This window comes from Lycorma delicatula, chromosome 3 (assembly GCF_047948215.1).
Source record: "Lycorma delicatula isolate Av1 chromosome 3, ASM4794821v1, whole genome shotgun sequence".
NCBI lineage: Eukaryota > Metazoa > Arthropoda > Insecta > Hemiptera > Fulgoridae > Lycorma > Lycorma delicatula.
In genome coordinates, this window is record NC_134457.1 from 226,497,720 (window position 1) to 226,519,585 (window position 21,866).

General features: G+C 30.4%; 1 protein-coding gene across 2 annotated transcripts in view; it reads right to left on the reverse strand.

Annotated features, from left to right (window-relative positions):
• LOC142322487 (uncharacterized) overlaps positions 1-4,938 on the reverse strand; it is a 127,663-nt gene extending 122,725 nt beyond the window's left edge. Inside the window, exon 1 of one of the 2 annotated variants that reach the window (XM_075361625.1) lies at positions 4,671-4,938. The gene's annotated coding sequence lies outside the window, so the exon portion shown is untranslated. The remainder of the gene's footprint in view (positions 1-4,670) is intronic. The other variant, XM_075361618.1, reaches the window with a different exon arrangement.
• Positions 4,939-21,866: the final 16,928 nt, after the last annotated feature.

A 21,866-nucleotide genomic window follows, 5' to 3' on the forward strand; every position in this document is an offset into this window, starting at 1 on the left:
ACATAGTATTTTTATATTCTTTTAATATATTTATTTTTTTGTTATTTGAATAGTTTTTTGAAGTGTTATATCTAATTATTACTTTTGTTTAGTCTTTAACAATTTAATGCGTGACTTTTAAGTTGATCTTATGATCTTCTCTGTGAGTTTATTTAGTTAATTACATATATAACAACCCACCAGGTTGGTCTAGTGGTGAACGTGTCTTTGCTAATCAGCTGACTTCGAAGTCGAGAGTTCCAATGTTAAAGTCCTAGTAAAGGCAGTTACTTTTATACGGATATGAATACTAGGTCACGGATACCGGTGTTCTTTGGCGGTTGGGTTTCAATTAACCACCCATCTCAGAAATGGTCGATCTGAGACTTTACAAGACTACACTTCACTTACACTCGTACATATCATCCTCTGAAGTAATACCTGACAGTGATTCCCGGAGGCTAAACAGGAAAAAAATTACATATATAACAAGGCTTATGGGATAGGCTTATTTTTAATGTAGTCATTTAACAATGTAAGGGATAAGTAATTTCTACTAGTTACGTCCTCCTGTATGAATCATGAGACCTTGCCGTTGGTGAGGGGGCTTGAGTGCTCAGGGATACAGAGTAGCTGGACCGAAGGTGCAACCATATCGGAGAGGTATCTGTTGAGAGCCAGACTAAGGAATGATTCCTAAAAGAGGGCAGCAGCTCTTTCAGTAGTTGTTAGGGGCGTGAGTCAGGACGACTTAAACGGCCGTATCAACATCACTCAGTCCTCTGAGTACTGCGCAGCTGAAAGCAATGGAAAACTACAGCTGCTTTTTTTTCCAAGAAAATGTGGCTCTCTGCATTTTCACATAGCAATAATGGAGGCGCCTTCCTTGGTAAAATATTCCGGAGGTAAAATAGTCCCCCGTTCGGATCTCCGGGTGGGGACTACTAAGGAAGGGGTCACCAGAAAATTAAAAAATAACATTCTACGAGTCGGAGCGTGGAATGTTAGAAGCTTGAAAAAGGTTGGTAGGCTAGAAAATTTAAAAAGGGAAATGGATAGGACAAATGTGGATATAGTAGGAATTAGTGAGGTTCGGTGGGAAGAGGAAGGCGACTTTTGGTCAGGTGATTTTAGAGTAATTAACTCAGCGTCAAATAATGGGCAGGCAGGAGTAGGTTTTGTGATGAACAAGAAGATAGGGAGGAGAGTGGAGTATTTCAAAACGCATAGCGATAGAATCATTGTAATAAAGATAAAATCAAAACCTAAACCGACAACGATTGTTAACGTCTATATGCCTACAAGCGCCCATGATGATGATGAGGTAGCGTATGTATACGAAGAGATTGATGAAGCAATTAAACACGTAAAAGGAGATGAAAATTTAATAATAGTTGGAGATTGGAATGCAAGCATTGGAAAAGGCAAGGAAGGAAATATAGTGGGTGAATACGGGCTGGGCAAAAGGAATGAAAGAGGGGACCGACTTTTGCACGAAGTATAATTTAGTAATTGCCAACACCCAATTTAAAAATCATAATAGAAGAATATACACTTGGAAAAAGCCAGGCGATACTGGAAGGTATCAGATAGATTATATCATGGTTAAGCAAAGATTTAGAAATCAACTCGTTGACTGCAAAACTTACCCTGGAGCAGACATTGATAGCGACCATAATTTGGTGATAATGAAATGTAGATTCGGGTTTAAAAACCTAAGGAAAAGGTGTCAGATGAATCAGTGGAATTTAGAGAAGCTTGAGGAAGAGGAGGTAAAGAAGATTTTTGAGGAGGACATTGCAAGAGGTCTGAGTAAAAAAGATAAGGTAGAAAATGTAGAAGAAGAATGGGGGAATGTTAAAAAGGAAATTCTTAAATCAGCAGAAGCGAACTTAGGCGGAACAAAGAGAACTGGTAAAAAACCTTGGGTTTCAGACGATATATTGCAGCTGATGGATGAATGTAGAAAATATAAAACTGCTAGTGATGAAGAAAGTAAAAGGAACTATCGACAATTAAGAAATAATAAACAGAAAGTGCAAACTAGCGAAAGAAGAATGGATTAAAGAAAAGTGTTCAGAAGTGGAATGAGAAATGACCATTGGTAAAATAAACAGAGCATACAGGAAAGTTAAGGAAAATTTTGGGGTACATAAATTAAAATCCAATAATGTGTTAAACAAAGATGGTACACAGATTTATAATATGAAAGGTAAAGTCATAGGTGGGTGGAATGTATTGAAGAGTTATACGGAGGAAATGAATTAGAAAATGGTGTTATAGAGGAAGAAGAGGAAGTTGAAGAGGATGAAATTGGAGGAACAATACTGCGATCTGAATTTAAGAGAGCATTAAAAGATTTGAATGGCAGAAAGGCTCCTGGAATAGACGGAATACCTGTAGAATCACTGCGCAATGCTGGTGAGGAAGCAATTGATAGATTATATAAACTGGTGTGTAATATTTATGAAAAAGGGGAAGTTCTGTCAGACTTCAAAAAGGTGTTATAGTCATGATACCCAAGAAAACAGGAGCAGATAAATGTGAAGAATACAGAACAATTAGTTTAACTAGTCATGCATCAAAAATCTTAACTAGAATTCTATACAGAAGAATTGAGAGGAAAGTGGAAGAAGTGTTAGGAGAAGACCAATTTGGTCTTCTCTTTAAATGTCAGGAAATGATTGTTGAAAGTGTATGTTTGGAATGTCGCTTTATATGAAAGTGAAACTTGGTCGATCGGAGTATCTGAGAAGAAAAGATTAGAAGCTTTTGAAATGCGGTGCTATAGGAGAATGTTAAAAATCAGATGGGTGGATAAAGTAACAAATGATGAGGTGTTGCGGCAAATACATGAAGAAAGAAGCATTTGAAATAATATAGCTAAAAGAAGAGATAGGCTTATAGGCCACATATTAAGGCATCCTGGAATAGTCGCTTTAAGGAAAAATTGTGTAGGCAGGCAACGTTTCGAATATGTAAAACAAATTGTTAGGGATGTGGGATGTAGGGAGTATACCGAAATGAAACTACTAGCACTAGATAGGGAATCTTGGAGAGCTGCATCAAACCAGTCAAATGACTGAAGACAAAAAAAAACAAAACAAAATAACATCCTATGGTCCTTGCATAAAGAGGACTTCCATTGACTACTCTCTTTAATGTTAAATTGCAAAGCTCATGGTGAACATTACTGAGGATGATTATGTCTTCAGTATTTCTCAAGAAAATCTATCTTCATCAAGACTGTAGAGAAACCATTTATATAAATACGGCTGTGTAACGTTGGAAGACATTTTTAAAAGAATAGAAGAAGAAAAAATTATTAATATTTATCTCAATAAATTAAATTATTATGAACCAAAAAAAGAACATTAAGACAACAAATTTGGAACTGAACGATATGCTTTTTGAAACAAAGTAGTAGTAATGAATTGTAGATATATGTTTGTGTGGGAAATTGGTCTTCAAGATTAAAAGATAAATGGTAGATCCGTAAAACCCCTAAAAACAAGCTGGATTCAATAAAAACACTATTTACATTAGTGAAATTTAATAAAAAAAGCATCAATGAAGATCTAAGAAAAAGAAGACATGTTAAAATAAATTTCTCAATTCACCACATGAAAAAGACACAGACATTTGAGAATCAGAATTGTAAAGTCTGGGTTGTAAGATTAAAGGATCTTCTGTGATTATTTTAAGAAATACATAAGATGTTGAAGGCTTAAACCAAATGCAGTTAAAATTGTACACATAAATCTTTCTAAATCTTTTCTTTACACTATTAAATAAACCCGTTTAAACAAGTAATGAAAATAGACATTTTATTATTTCATCAAAATATATGAAGCATTAAGGAAAAAATTTTGATTTCTTTGTAAGAAACAAAACTGTTTATAATAGTTAGCACTGTTTACCTATTTTATTTATAATAAGGATAATTTACGTAAAATTAAATTGTTGTTAACAATCTGAATTTAGAAAAAAGAGTTGTTTTATCCACAACTTTCAAAAATCCTGATCAGGCTTGGCATTTTTTCACACAGTACAAAATTCATTTCTTATCTTAAAATAGAAAAAGAGGGTTGGGTAACCGCAATTTCTGAAGAGAAAATAAAAATTAATAATTACTATGGCTATGCTAGCTGTAGTCAGTACTCAAGGTAGAGGAATTATATTCATTTGTAAATTGAGATATCACAAGCTTAACAACCAGGTTAGATTTATATGTGCTAGTAGAATCTTAATGAATAAGCATACTGTAATAAGTTAAAATCTGATATTTTTGAACTAAAAGTATTTCAGTTAAGTGATTACAGATAATTTATTTTTATTGAAGAAATTAGTAAAAGTAATTTATTTAATTTTGGTAGATCTGATTGTGTTTTGATAGCAGGAAATATGAATTGTAATTTATAGAAGTTATATGATGTAGATAAACATATTTTTTTAATACTGAACAAGGATATCTAAAACTTATATAAAGCAATTGACTGTGAAGTCAAAATAGCACATTGATCAAGTTAAACAATTTTTGTGTCCATTTGCACACAACTGATTGTGGTTTTTACTTATATTAATTACATATTATGTACACCGATTTGTTTTGCAAAATTTCAATCGGCAATAGAAGAAAAAATAATCAGATTAAAATAAATTACATACATTTAAAAAATTAATTTTTATACCTGATTGGAATGAATTTTCTTTATTAAAGATGTACAGTTTCAATATTCCATTACTGTAAAAATAATTAAATATTTAATTGTATTGAGGTAACCGAGAAAGAACGGAACTAGTTATTTTAAACGTCATATGCTCATTATTATAACTCGTAGGAAAGTTTTTTGTTGATAAAGAACGAATTAAAATTTTTTACCGCATTTACTGGATATTTTTTGAAAACAAAATACGTGTATAAGGTTATGTAAGTCGTGTTTACGTTCACTGAAATATAGAAATACTGGAATGGGCTATAGCGTTAGAAATACCTCTCTTTGTTAACAGTCCGTTCAAAAAATTTGTGACTATATCTCTCATCACAAATCACAAGTTATCTTTCTAATTCAAGTTATTGTAGAAAGTTTTTATAAAAACATTTATATGATACAATGATTAACTCAACATTTATTTAATATTCATAAGCATTGAAATTTTTCTATTAATTAAATAGAATTATGAGATTTTATCACTTAATATCAACTACAATTAAGTTTTATGGAATCACTTTCTGAAAGGACGGTACTTTCTGAAAGGACGGTACGTTAGGTACAATGCTGCTCTGTGCGACACAATTAAAACTATACCTCTAAATCTATTTGTCTCACGTTCGTTTTCCACTTACGTTGGGCATAGACAGTGTCCATTTCAGTGTTTACTTTGCGTTTAAAGTTTGGTGTGTTTATGAGACTATTATGTTATGTAAAAGTTTCATTTATTAGTTTATTTTATTGTATTAGTTGTGTGCGTTTTTTTTTAAAATGGTGATATTTATAATACAGCAATTACAAAACCGATTTGTGATATGTTATCGGCCATAAATTCATCCAATCATTCTGATTTGGTAAGTAGGTATTAATATTTTTGCTTAGGAACTGTTTTTAATACTATCATTACAATGCATTAGATCTAATCCGACATTACTACTAATAGAAATACACATATATAATATCAAACTGGCTTACCCGAAAAGTAATTTATATTAGCCATTAATTTGTTATACTAATTATTGGTTTCTGTTATGAAACTTTTTTAACCAAAAATTGACATATTCCTATTTACGTTACCAATTTGTTTATTTATATATATAATTTATTTTTTGGTCATAATGTATCAGTCATATTGGTCACAGAATACTTTACTACCACAGAAATTAGAAAGCTTTTAAAAAACAAATTATTTCATGTTTTAGTGGAATGCACATTGTTTCATTAGTAGTGAAATTAAATACAGTATATTGCAAAACTCCTCCGTATTCTAAGACCTTATAAAAATGCTTTATCATAAAATTGTTCTACTTGATGATCTCTTGTGTTTCTTAATGTAATTTAGAACTCTTGCCGATCGCTTCCTTGCTCCCTCTTCTGATTCTTCTCTTGTATATATTTTCCATGTACCTTCAATAGTTCTGTATAATGCAGTTTTCTATGTTCTAAAGAAGTTGTTCCCTCTCATTTTACTGTTTTGTTTGATTCCTGCTGCCTAACTTATATCTTAATTACCTTCTTTCTCATCATATTTGCTTCCTTATTGCACTCCTCCGTAACAAAAATCCTGGTTCCCTCCAATTTATTTGTGTTCCAGAGAATTTTCATTTTTTTGTATACTCTTGAAAATAACATTACAGTTTGCCTTATCAAAATAATCACCCTATATTTTTTATATAATTTAAATTATCCACAGACACTTGAACTGGCATTTTACCATTTAATACTGTTGAATAATATCATGTAGAATTTTTGATGCCTTAATTTTCAGTTTTTTCAATTTCATAGAGGATCAAATTTTTCTGTTTCAGTAATCTCTAGTGATTTTTTTTTTGCTCCGCTAGAACGGCTTTTAATTCCTTCAATTCCCTGATACTTATATTTTGCTCATCTAGACTTGACAGTATTTTTATATTACTGATTTACTTTTGAACTCTTTATCTACATATTTTTTTTGTATTTAGTTTTAAAATCTTTAAACATTCTTTCCAATACTTTAATATCAACAGCCGTAGTGAAAAATAAGTAAAATAAATAACAAAATTACCTCTTAATATTATGAAAAATCAGTTGGAAACATTATTATACGATTATAGACTATAAAGGCAAAAGATTATTCCCTGAAAACTAGGAGATTATAAAAATTTTGTAACTGAACCTGGAAAATTAAATTCAGTTTTTTGCACAGTGGACAAAATAGTAAAAATATTTTCATTCTCAACCCCTACAACATTATGTCACAATACATTATCCCCTCAATTGAACTGTCAGCAGTGAAACTTATTCTACCTTGTAGACTGAGTTAATGGTTTCTAAATTTTGATGAAAAATAAGATGATCATTTCATAGTGTTAATAAACCATGTAAATTTTTCTTATAGAGTATTTTAGTAAATGAATACTTATAAATTATCTAACTAATTCTAGATTGTTAGGATTTTAAACAACTTCAAATTGGCCTTGTGTGTATGTAGGACTCAATTCAAGAAATGACTATTTAGTGGTTTTTCTATATATTTTTAAAGTAAATAGCTTTTATATTTTTATATAGTAAATTGCTTAAAGTTACAGGTACTGAATGAGTGTCTTTATTTACTGATCAAACTAGCCTTTTATTCATACTAAATACAAAAATTATATTTGTAACTTTTGTCAAAAGTCATTTAATCTCAGACAATTTAAAAATACATCTTTTAATATTCATACAAAATAGAAGAATTATGTTTGTAAATTCTGCCAAAAGGTATTTTTATCTTAACATATCTATCACATTTTGGCAATAGATATCCGAAGTTATCACCCTGCACAGCTGATGCAGCAATGCTAAATTAATCATTTTGAGGGTCACCTGATGCAAATTGTTGTCAATGACTTCAGTTTTTTATTGTGAACATTCACCTTCAGTTATTGATAGTATAGGACTTGCAACTAGACAAATCGTCTAGTCAGAATTGCAACTTGACAAATCGTGGTGACAAGGAAGCCACACTGTTCTTTGCTGACAGTAAAAGCTGCATGAATGTGTGCTAATTAATTGTTTGATGTGTGCAACACTTGTTTCTTCGTATTGTTGGAAGAAGCCATAGTTTTTTCACAATCTATTAATCAAGTGTAGAATTCTTTGAAAATTACTTTTCTTATAGGGTGTGCATAATAAGTTGACACATTTTAATTTTGGATTACATATTTATTTTTAAATTAAATGTTATTACAACTTTACATATCAAATTCAGTATTCATGGAAAGTTCTTTTACTGCAAGACATGTTCAATGTGGCTAACAGTTTTGCCTAACAGCTTTTAAAGGTGAGTGTGTACATTTCTGATGACTCTGCAACACAAGTCCTCATGAATCTCTTCACACAACTGAACTGTCTGCATGTGCATGACCATAAGATTTGCAGATAGTAACAGAAAAAGTTTCTCTTTTAAATATCCTCATAAAAAAAGTCACAAAGATTTAAATCTGGGCTCAAAGGTGTCCAAAAGAAACCTTCATTGTGGCAATATGGATAGCGATTTGACATTATGCAATAACCAAAAACTGAATTTAAAAAATCTAACACATTAGCGGTGCGAGAAGTTGCACAATCTTGCATAAACCATTGAATATATAAAGGCAACTAGTTGTAAGCAGTTTAGGTTGAAAATTATTCCTTGACATATACAAATAGCATTGAGAATAAACTGTATTGTTGAAAAACACTGGCCCTATCAATCTGTGTCTGGATAAAGCTGCCCAAACAGTTACTTTAGGCCCATGTTGTTGTTTTTCACACGTGATTTTTGGAGCTGCTGCCACCCAAAGGCGGACATTTTGTTTGTTAACAGTGTCATCAATATGAAAATAGGCCTCGTTTGAAAATCAAGTGTTGGAACAGAACATCATTTTTCCCTTCCAACCGCTGTGCAAACTCCAATTTATTTAACCCCCTATCTCATTGCACTTTGTTGTTTTTGTGGAAACTTCAGTGTTGTGCCAATTGTCAGCCGATATTGCTGATAAGGTATGAATATTGTGAAATATATTATGTCTGTTTATTTTGTATACTGTTGTTTTGGTTTTTTATTCTAGTATTATTTCATAATTTTGTGGTGAATTAACATATGGATATGTTTTGTAAGTGTGGAATGTCTGAGAGGTTAATTTTGATGTACTAGTGAAATTATATCTATAAGGTTATTGTAAAACATTGACTATATTATGGAGTGCTTTTATGTTAAATGTATTTGTGTTTGAAGCTATATTTTGTTTTCAAATATAAAATTTGAAACAGTATAGTAGTTTATTTTACGTATTACATGGACAATGGATTTTTTTGGTGAATGTTTTATGCACATCTAATCATTTATTTTGCTTTGCCACATATTAGTGTTGGTTAATAAATGGTTCAAATTAATGAAAGTAAAAATGAAAATTAATGAAGTGAAATACAAAATACCATTTTGACTTAGGCAAATAACAGATTTGATTTAATAAAAACTATTAAATTATTGTTTAATGTAAAGGTTTTAAATCTATGCTCACAGTCTCATTAAGCTGTTTCTGCCTTGGACTCGGTTTTTTGTACAAGGTATAATCAGTTTTTAACATTTATGTTGTTATCGTAATGAATAATTATCTAAATTAACGTAACAAAATTTCAACAAATGAGGTTGGATGACCTATAAATGTTATAGATCAGTTTCCTTGCGATGATAAAATAAATATGGTGTTTTAGAGGGCATATATGGTGTTTTTAGGAGTAATCTGATTTATTTGTGTAGTTTACAGAGATCTGGTGAAGAAATGACCCACGATATGAATACCACTTTGCGTAGTGAGTTGGCTGCTCTGCAGTATAAATGGGATCGACTTTTTGCATTAGTACGTTACATTTTTTTTGAATATTTTTTTATTCTGCTTTTATAAGTTATGATCTTGTTACAAATTTTATGAATAAGTTAAACAAAAAAATAACCTTTTTATTATCTCTGTGTTGTTTGGTTTACTTTCTTTAGTTATTTATATTACTTTCTTAACATTGTAAATTACATCATTTATTGATACTTGCAAATTTATCCCCTAATAAATAAAATTGAAAGAGAATGCCTTTCTTTAAATTGGATTAGACTTAATTTTTCAGGATTTATTATGGTAAATTTGAAAAAAATTTGATGTTAAATTTTGCAATCTGAAATAACTAATTGAAATAATTTATCCATTCTAAGCTGTAAATAAATGATTATATTTGCTAGTGGAGAAATGCTGTCAGCTGTTAGTTTATCGACAGGGGTTTTCTCAGAAATCTATACATGTAAGAGGATAAGTCACCAGGATAAGACACAGAGGATAAGTACCATTTGTTAACTGTAAAAAAATTAAGAAAAAAAATCTACTTTTGTGGTTTGTATTTGTTTAAACACACAGTGTCTGAAACTATTTCTCTGTGTAATTTAGATTTAAGGATTAATTATATCTATTTATTTGGCTTTAAATTCTATTGTTATTATCCTCTATAAATTTGTTTAACTGGAAGCAGTTAACTTCTAAAATATTTTCTACCTTGGAACTCATAGGCTTAGGAAATAAGTGAAAATTACTTGGAGCAAGGACCAAACTATGAGATGGGTGAATGAGAACTTCTTGTCCAAAACTACTGAAAAAAGCTTGAGTTGTAGCTGCAGTACAAAACTAGACTTGTTGTGAACAATAATGCTTCAAGAAATACTAATCAGGGTTTATTGTAGTACCATTTGTTATGAAAACTCTACTAAAAGAATGCCCTTTCAATCCCAACAAATTTCCGTCATGGGATTTTGTGACGTAAAAGAATGTGCTTGGATTGTTGTGCTTTTAAGAGTTGGGATGATTTCATTCAAGTGACCGTTTCTTACTTTGGAATGTAATGAGGCACCTAGATCTTACTACCAAAAACAGTCTGATCATGAAAATCACTAAACATAATCTACATGATTCTTTTTGAAAAAGCACACTGACAATATTACCTGATTGTGTCGGTCAGACAATTGGTGGGAAATGTATTGTGTACAAATTTTGTCGTAGTCCAAGTCTTTCAATGCAATTTCATTGAGGTACTGGCATGACTAGGAAGAAAATGTGCTACTCGCTAAATGTTTTGTATCTAGTTTCCAATATTTTATTAACTTGATTCAAACCTTGAATGATAATTCTTGAGCATCAGTTAATGTATTACAAATTTATATCACCTTTCCATATTCTGTTTACTCTTTATTTCAGTATAAATCTGCTTTTATTGATGATAAATATTGATCGGTTTCACTTTTTGACCATTAAAAGATTGAATAGCACTACGTTCTTTACACAGGGTTCCCGTGCATTCTGAAACTTAAGAATTTAAGAATTTACTGGAATTTAGAAGTCGTTTTTCAGTACTGAAAATGTTCTGGAATTCTGTATTTTTGCTTATTTTCCCAGGAATATTTATTTGTGCCCTGGAGATATTGTAAAATTTGACTTTTTCTAAAGTTACAGTATTTTAACTAAGTTTGTTTTTAGTGAAATTTTTACTGTAAATAAAGGTAACAAAATGGGTGGTTGAATAGATGTAAGGTATACTGTATCCACTAAAAGTCTAAGAAAGAAAACAATTGATTCCACGTGTAATTTTCATCATTTCATAATGTTCTTGTTTAGTTTACACTGTGATGTTTGAGAAATATTGAAAAAACTTCTGTCAAATTGTATTATAATATTATGATACTATTTCAATTGATTTTCACTGTTATTATTTTTATGACATATTATAGGTTTCTCTGGTGAATTCATGTCTGGAATATCATATGTTTTCAGGAGTATAAGGCTTTATTGCGAATGCTTGAATCACTTTGGTTTGCACGATGTAGAAATAATATGTGAATTGATAAACACCCCCTACTTTTTCTACCAGGATGAGCATAGTCTCTTAGGTATTTAACTTTGTTCTTTATTAAAATGAAATTTACATGCAACTCTTTCCCGAAGTAGTTTAAATATTATAAACTGTGCCTCCATAGGTTCCTGCATATTTGATTTGAGTTGCAGTTTTTCACGTGACTTCATGCATCTATTCAAATACAAGGGATTTTGAACGCTAAGTTAACCGTAATATTTGGGTAAATGGAGAAAGATTTTATTTAAATAAAGTTTTGAGAAAAATCCATTCAATTAGTTTTCATGAATCATTTTTGATAAAAATTTATCTATTTTGCGTTGATGGCTTGCAAATTTTTAAAGCAAGTTTTTAAATATACGTACACTGTACATAATCAATTCAAATATCTATAATACAGTATTACAGCAATTTAAATTGTTTCTTGAAGGAAATGTTGGAATGCCCAATTAATTTCAATGAATTTCAGAGGGATAAATTAAGGCTGGATGCTTTTTTTGGTAATTAATTTTTAAAGAGTATAGTGATATTTGGAATATGGTACAACTTATCTTAATGTTTTCTTATGGACGAGCAACTGTAGAATGAAGCTATTCAGATTTAACGATTATTGTGGCAAATCTGAAGGAAGAAAGTTTAATTCCATCGAGTATCATTTATGATGCATTCAGAGAAAGAAATTGTGATTATGTTTTAAGTAAAAAACTAGCCCATACATACTGGGTGTGTAAGGTTCACCACCTACTGCAGTGGGCCCACTAAAAACCCACTCCCTCATGCAACGTGGTGTTGGAACTGTCGTAAAGGCTCAACCTTAGCACCACATGTGTCATAGGTACACCTCACATTCATACAAATATTTACACACCACATTCACATTATATTTACGACAATATATACTATACAAGTAGATTCTTAACCCCACACAGCTATGCTGGTCTTAGATGGCAGGAATGCATTTCATGGGAGCCATTGCTGATGGCAATGTCGAGGTACCTCTGCCACCTGCCCCCAATGACTGGTGCCCAGCACTACCCTCAACTGACATCCATGCTGCCCTCCTCATGTTCTTCCTTTAGTAGTTTCTGGTGGAGCACTCCACCTGAAACCACTGTGAACACATGGTCCAACCCTCACCAGACAAGAGCATCAACTGCATGAACCCCCCCAGCGAGTCCAAACCATCACATGGCAATTCTTCCTTCCACCTGGGTCACATGAAAAAGATGTGCTCCATTGTGTTAGTTTCTTCACAATACTGACATTGATCTGTACACCTCCTTCCAATCCTGCAGACGTAGACCCCAAATGACCCATGGTCTATTGACCAATACAGCTACCTCTGGGATCAAAATATAGCTCTAATGTCCTTTTGAATTCTTCCACCTCCTGCTATTCAATAAACATGCGGCTCTTTGCCTTCTGTGGTCCTGTCCCTTTTTTCCTTGGCGATGAGGTCCAATGGTGGCATTCCCCCCACCGACACTAGTGAAGCATCCAAGGAGACTGTTCTATATAGTTGGGTCACGCAGATTGCCAACTTCCTATACATGCTGTTCAGCCTGAAGGGCTCCCACCTTACTGCCATCACATACAATATTGTATGTGATAGCCATCACATACAATATTGTATGTGATAGCAGTGGTGTCGGCTATATAGCCAACACCACCGTAGATTCTAATATCCTGCATTTGGATGCCCTGGGACCTCTGACATTGGCCATTAGCCACATCAGTGTTGAGGACATTCTCTCTGTCTTTGTGGCCACCTAAAATAGATCTATCATCGTTTTTGTTAGCTTATTTTAAAAATCTTTGGAATCATTAGATAAAGATTCCTCAACTTTAACAGTATAATTAAAAAATAAATCTTATGACTAAGAGTATTACGAATATTTTGTTCTTAAATAATTCTTAATAATAAGATAGATGTATGTTGTTTTTGAAACTTATTGAAGTTTTTCTAATTAATAATTGTGTGAATTCTCAGTAGAGAACTGCTTCAAAAATTACATTTTTTATAAATATTTTTGGTACATGATTATCAACAACATTGTTAATATGTAGTAGCAATTCTCAAAAACAATTCTATATTAGTAATTAATATCAAATCCCAGTCAGCCATGGCATTTTTCATTTGCTATAAAATTCAATTTCCATGTTTCACGCACAAACTTCAATATTATGTGGCATTATAAAAAATAAATATTATTTACAATCAAACTCCTATTTAGTAAATGTTGAATGTTATAAAAATATCTGGTAAGAATTAATTAGCTATAAGATTAGAATTCAAAATCTTAGGCAATATTATCTCTAAGGTAAATGATATTTACCATGATAAAAAATTTTACTGTATGCAATATTAACATAATGTCAGTAAGATTAAAAAAAAACAAACTCATGAGAATTACCACAAGAGTTTTAACAGATTATTTCATTGTAAAAGATTGCAATTTGTAGAAAAATCTATAAGATGAGTTGCAACATTTTTTGATAATATTTAGCAAAACCTGGCGTATTAAAGTTACCTAATAATAATAATTTAACTGTGGCTGTCTTATATGTGTATGCTAAGCGAATTACAGGAACAATTTATTTTTATTTAATAAATTATACAAAAAAAAATCTTTATTATTTTGTTACATTCATTTTTTTGTTTTTATATTTCAGCAAGTAGATTTATTACAGCTGGAAGAGGAACTACTTGATATTGATAAAGATCGTTTAGCAATTGAAGAGACCAACTTGATTAAATCAGAAAATTTAGAAGTTGAAAATGAAGTGGTAAGGATATTAGATTCTGCATACAGTGAAACACCAATCGTCCAGATGAACCTTTCTGGCCAAATCTGGATAATTATGTAGAAATTTACTTACTATAAGTTTTACAAAGGCTAAAATACATGTTTTTGCTAAATGAATTGAAAAAAGTTAAATTAAAAAACCCAGTAAAACTAAGATCAATAAAAAAAATTCCTATTGAAGTAAATAGCGTTAAAATGTTTTCAAACAATGTATTAGCTTTTTAAGTTGCCTAATCTGGATTTAAGCTTTAACATTTGATTTAAAGTTTTGAAATACGAAAATTTATTAGAAATATTTTTGTTTTCCTTAGTGTGGAAATTTCTAAAACAAGAGGCTATGAATATGATAATGACATATTAATAGCGATAATGTTGCAATTCATTTCTTATGTTTGTTATACAAAAAACATCTTATTTTGTGTAGGTTTTTTGTGTATCTGGAATATGTGACTAGAAATGTCATTACACAGAGAGAGAGAGAATTAGAGGATCTTCTCAGAGGTCCTACCTTTTTTGGAAATGACTATGATGAATTTCAACAATTTTCTCTCTGAATTGAAGAGGATTGTACGTCTCACCACTTTTCTTATATAAACCATGAGGATTGAATACAGTGATATTTAAAAGTTGGCAGAACTGCTTTTATATCACCCTTTTTGTCTTTTTCTTTTGAATGGATGTGCGCTCAGCATTTGATCCACCCTATCAACTCAGTCTATAAAAATATAATCGTTGACAACATTTGGAACCATCATCTTCTTTCTTTCTGTACTACTTCTATGCCATTTATGCTTAGTTGTCAAACCCAAGACATCTCGTTTATCGTCCCACTTCAACATCATTTTACCCTCCTTATCACACACTGAATGAATTTCATTTTTGTTTAATTTTAAAATAAATTTTTATTGTGTTTGAAGCTTATGGATTTTTTCTTATTAATTGCAATAATAAGTTCACTAGAGGACTGTTTTGAAAATTACATTTTTGTATAACTATTTTTTGTACGTGATAGTCAACAATATTATTAATACATAGTTGCAATTTGTCAGCAAAAATTCCTGTATCATGATCCATATCAAACCCTGGTCAGGCATGACATTTTTCATATGTTATAAAATTCCATTTCCATGCTCCACACAAGCTTCATGCTTATGTGATGATATAAAAAATAAATATTATTTGCAATCAGACTCGTATAATAAATGCTGAATATTACAAAATTAATATTTTTATAATCTGGTAAGTATTTATGAGAAATAAGATTATAATTAAAATTTTAGGTAACGTTATCTTTGATGTTTGTGATAAATGATATTTATCACTAAAAACTTTCACCAAAAGCAATATTAGCACTGTCGGTAAGATTAGAAAAAGCTAAATCATGAGAATTACCACAACAGTTTAACTAATTGGTTGTAAAATTTACAGTTTGTAAAAAACAATACCACTTTATAATTTGTGAGTAGCAGCATTTGTAACATTTAAATTTGTATGATAAAATTTAGCAAAAGAAACGTTTCTTGGTTTTCCCAAACAAAACTTGGCACATTAAAGTCAACTAATAGTAATAATTATTATTATTATTATTATTATGTGGCTATAATAAATTGGGGCTACACTCTTTATGTGTGTGATAAGCTAATTAGAAACAAACAATTTACTTTTATTTTATAAATTATACAATAAATCATAAACATATTTACTTATAGCATTAATTTATTGTTTTTTATTACAGAAAATAAATTTAAAACAACTGAAAGAGGAACTGCTTGACATTATGAGTGGTGATAATCGAAAAACTAACTTTAACTAATCTGTAACAATTGAAGAGACCAACATTAAATCAGAAAATTGAAAAGTTGAAAATGAAGTGGTAAGAGTGTTAGATTTTGTATATAGTGGCACACACACACACACACACAATAATTCAGTTCTAAATATTCAGATAAAAAAAAAGTTACATACAAAAACAATTTCAATATATGAAATGTTTTACAGTTTGTACCAACTTTGTTGTTTTCATTATAAATACTTAAATTTTAACATACAATGTTTTTATTTTTGAAGATAATGGATGTACCTGTAAAGAATATCTACTTGTATGAAGCTCTGCCCTGTAACAGTATCAAACTAGAAACTGAAGATGATACCACAAAGGAAACTTAATGGTTGATTTTACCACATCGCCCTATTGAAGATGATTTTACACCTGTTTGTGTAAGTATAACTTGATTTATTTTTTGCTTTTTTTTGTGTCATATGGAAAGTATTACCATGCCATTAAACTATAACACTAAATTATTGATTTTGTGTTTCAGGAAAGTGGATTTTTGCAAGTGAAAGAGGAACCAACTCAGTAATGGTTATGATAATTTTTATGAAGTGACAGATCCTCTTGTGATTGAAGGGATCAAGTTAATTAAATCTGAAGAACGTAAAATTAAAAATGAAGCAGTAAGTTAGTGCAATTATTTTGTATTGAAAGTGATTATGAAGTTTTACTCGGCCTTATAGAGTGTATTTAGTGGAGTAGTTATATGAATGAAACTTTATGCATGCACTTAATGTTGATTTTTTAATTTGACTTCATTGCATTTTTTACCATGTTTTGGTTTATTCTTTAGTAATACATGAATTTAAAAGTTGAACTTACAAGTACGAGGATCATTACAGTTCTGATGCTTTACTGATTGATATGTACTGCCACATTAGCCAAAAAGATACTTTTCTTTTACCACAATAATGTGCCCATATATATATATATATATACATATATCTGATAGTAGCTGCAAAACTCCATGAAAATTTACACTTTGACAATGACATGTGGAAGCATCTGCTGTATTCCCCTGACTTGGCTTCAATTGATTAATTCCTCCTCCCAAATCTGAAGAAATGGCTCATTGGAAAAAGATTAATTTCTAATGATGCAAAGGTGAGGTAACTGCTTATTTCGCAAATTTGGACTAATCACATCATACTGAAAGTATTAAAAAGTTAGAAAATCTGGGTAAACAAATCTTTTTTTATTTGTTTATTAGTGCTGTATCAGAAAAACATTTTTACTGTTTCTCTAAGTGTAATACCATTTCTTGAAATGATTTTTTGTGTACATTACAGATCTGTAAATACAATTTTTCTATTACCCTTAGTTTTAAATAAATTACGCTTCAAAAAAAAATTAAGGGAAAATATAGTTAAAATCTGTAAAATTTATAGTTTTGCATGGCCATACCTGTGTTAGAATGATTTCCCTGCTTTTCTTTTATAAATTGCCTCAGGCACAACCAGAATCAATGTACAACAGTAATCGGCTAGAATGTTAGTTTTGAATTTCCCTTTACTACAGCAGCTTTCCATCACCAAAATGTCTTGATGAAAACATTCATCGTGTTCGTCACTTACATCTCTGAGATTGTCTGGGAAAATTCCGATGTGAGTGGAGGAAATGTATTTTCAAAGACATGTTACATCCCAAAGCTCTGTATGAAGTAAGCAATTAATAACAATATCGTGGTAATTGTCAGAGTTTTGTTTGCCGAGAAAATTTTAGTAAACGTCTTTAAATGAAGCCCAAGCTGCACATTCTACATTAGTTAACATTGAGTTAAATAATCATCTTTGATCGACTCTCTTATTTGAGGACCAACAATATTCCTTCTTTAATTTTTCCTTCACTTACATTCGGAAATTTCTGCCTGATGTACAAAAATCCACGACTATCTTTCTTCATTACTTTTACAAAGCTTGATAATGAGAGGAGGTAAAAATATTTTATTGGATTCAACTAAGGGCCCGTGAATAATATTTTTCCTATTTGGAGTTAAGTTGTTTTGTTTCTTCCACTCTTTGGTAACATAATGTTTATCCCTAGCTCAGTCGTCCCATTTGCAAAGAAAACGCATATACTTGGTATAGTCTAACTGCATGTCTAAACTATAATTTTGAAATCACCACATATGTTCCAGCTGTGTTTCTTTATAATTTATTTTTTCAAGAACATCTTTCATAAAATCGTATTCTCTTTCAAAATAATATCATAAGTGATTGGTATTGAAGGATATTTGTTACCGTTTTATTGTAGAACCACTTTTTAACTGTGCTTGGGCGAATCAATGAAAATGCACCAGTCCTCAGGTTTATGAACTTTAACCAAATTATTTTCATCAGTAAGTACAGAAAATTCCTTTTTGTCAGCTTCAAAAGCCCAAAATTTTTGTATTTTTTATTGTAAATTCCAACCTTGTAGTCTTGATCCTAACAGTTCAGCTTGATTTTTTGTTAAATTTAAATTCCACACCAAATCATTTAATTCACTTTCAGCTATCCTCTTAAATATACAGAACAATTAGTGCATACTATATGAGGAGCCCATGTCTTTTCCTGATCACCAATTTTACACTGAAAAACAAATGATATGCTTTTTTAATTAAGGTGTAATGTTTTTTCTATTTGATTTTATGGTAAACTCACCACACACATAACAAAAGGCATCCACATAATTTACACAATTTCAAGGAATTATGACACTGCACTGTTAACAAACTTAAGACTGAACATAATTAATTAATTCCTAAATCCAGTGCTTAATACAAAGAATACAGCTTTGTTTTCAGCTAGATGTTTGGACCTGCACAGACTTGATTAATCTTGTCCATGAAGGCTGACTTCAGTATTAGATATGATGTCGTATTATGTGACTATGATATGATTTAATTCTTTGTCTAGGATTGTTAATTTTTAGCTTACAAACTAAGTTAACAAAGTTAAACAATAAAAAATGAGCTAACAAAATACAGTATAGGAGATTAAAATGCTAACTATATGTTGAAAAATTAAAAATAAATCCTAATTAAAATTTTTTTTTAAAAATGGTGGGCGATAGAAAGATTCTGAATTCATATTCATTTTCAGCATCAAAAAACAGATTAAAATCATGCATTGCATACTAGGAAACAAAAATTATGTTTATCAGTATAATTTACACTTGTCACATGTAAAATAATTAATTTTGCCTCGTAAGTTATACCAAAAATATTTAAATGCATGATTATTTTTCACTACCTATAACTAAAAAATAATTCATTAGTGATAATAACACGTATACGAGTATGTAAATGAATTGCAAGAGGACTAGTTGAAAGATTAAAAAAATTTTGCAAATTCTTGGGTTTCCGTATCAGGACCAGAAGTAGTAATATTCGTTGTAATATTATAAAATGACCCTTAGGGATGTGTTTGTGTAGTGGAGGTAAAACATTTATGAATTACCTTGTATAGCCTGAAATTCCAGTTAAATAAGGTTTGAAATGGAATGAATTTTGGCCATTGTTTACTTTTAGTCTACAGACTACTGTTTTCTTTCAACCATTTTTAAAATAATCGAGATTTCTCATAGTCTGTTTCTTTCTGTAGATATGAAGATGGTATTTCCAGCTATGAGTAAATTAAAAGAAACATTGAAGAATTAGGTTTGTTTTTTTTTATATGTGAAAATTAATTTACAATATAAATAAAAAACTATAAATTTTTTTTTTTTAATTTTTAAGTTGACATTTATTTTCCTTTTTAAAAACATGTCCCCATACTGTTTATATTAATACTAGATATAACTGGATTTCAATCTTGAAAATAAAAGTTTTAGAAATTTATATTTTAAGTATGGATTCTGTGAGGCCTCATTGTTTTGCAGTTTAAAATTTATTTATTGGAGTAATTATTTACTTTAATGAGTACCTGATTCGGAAGTGTTATTCAACAAGGCTAAAAAAAAAGCACCTTAAAATTTTGTCTGATGAGGTTGAAAATCAGATCAAAGCTAGGATATATTTTTGCCAAAAATTACTCTTTATGAATTTCTTATTTCTTGAGTTTGGCGATGAAGAAAAATAAATATATGAAGCAGCTACTAAAAAGATTTACTGGTATTTAAGTTTTTCCATTATCGATTGCCTTCTTTCTTTTTCTGTTTAGCCTCTGGAACCACTGTAAGGAATTAATTCAGAGGATGATATGTATGAATGTGTAAATGAAGTGTACTCTTGTACAGTCACAGATTGATCATTCCTGAGATGTTTTCCTCTTTCGTTTGTAATAATGTGTGAAATTAATCCGAATCCTGGTAGAATTAAAATATATACTTCTGGATGTCCGAAGAATCAAAATAAGTGTTGGTAAAGAAGAAGTGTTGATCGTCCCCTCCTCCAGTGGGGTCAAAGAATGAAGTATAGAAATTTTAGTCTGTTAATAGCATTGTAATTGCTTTCGCAAGTACTGGAAGTGACACAAGTAATAGAATTGCTGTGATTATAACTGATCAACAGAATATGGTATTTTTTCTATAATTATTCCTTTCGGTCATATATTTATGGTTGTGGGCATAAAATTAATCGCTCCTATAATTGATCTTAATCCTGCAATGTGAAGGGAGAAGATAGTTAGGTCTACTGATGGTCCTGAGTGTGCGATTTGGGCTGAGAGGGGTGGGTAGACAGTTCATCCTGTCCTGATCCTGAACCCACAATTGAGCTTGAAATTAGTAATGTAATTGATGGTGGTAATAGTCAGAATCTTATATTATTTATTTGAGGGAATGCTATATCTGGTGCTCCGATTATTATCGGTGCTAGTCAGTTTCCAAATCTTCCAATTATGATCAGTATTACTATAAAGAAGATTATAATGAATGCATGTGATGTTACGATGGTGTTATAAATTTGATCATTTTTAATTATTGATCCTGGTTGTTATTAATTCTGTGCGGATAATTACTCTTCTTATTGTTCCCAATATTCTAGCTCAGAGTCCAAAGATGAAGTATAGAGTTCCAATATCGTTGTGGTTCATTGAAAATATTCATTTATTCATTAATAATGGGATGTCTGATTTAGGTGATAAATTGTAAATTTATTTAAGGTTTATAACCTCTCATTATTTTGCTTTATATTCAATTATGATTCTATATTGCAAATATAGTGGTGCATTTATTTGCTAAGGCTTATTTATAATAATAATTTTAACTTTGAAGGTTAATAGTTTTTTTAACTTAAATCCTTCTTATTTTAGTTTAATTTAAAAATTATTATCATTGGGATTCCTATTAGGTTTAATAGAATTGGAATAATTGATTCTTTTTTTATTATTTTTTATTTATTTGATTTAGTTATTGTTGGAATGATTCTATATATATATATATATATATATATATATATATATATATATATATGTTGTTATGATTGATGACGCCAATATTATTATTGGTGCTGTTCAAATTGTTGATTTTATGATTATTCATTTTATTGAAAATCCTGTATTGTAGGGGCGGGGGTATTATCAATAATACCTTTTATTGATAATGATGAAATTGTAAGAGATATTTTGGTTAAATTTGTTTGTGTATTAATTTGATTTAAAAAGTTAATATTGTTAACTTTATACTTTTAATACAAAAGTATTTATACTTTTTAACAAATGAGGTAAT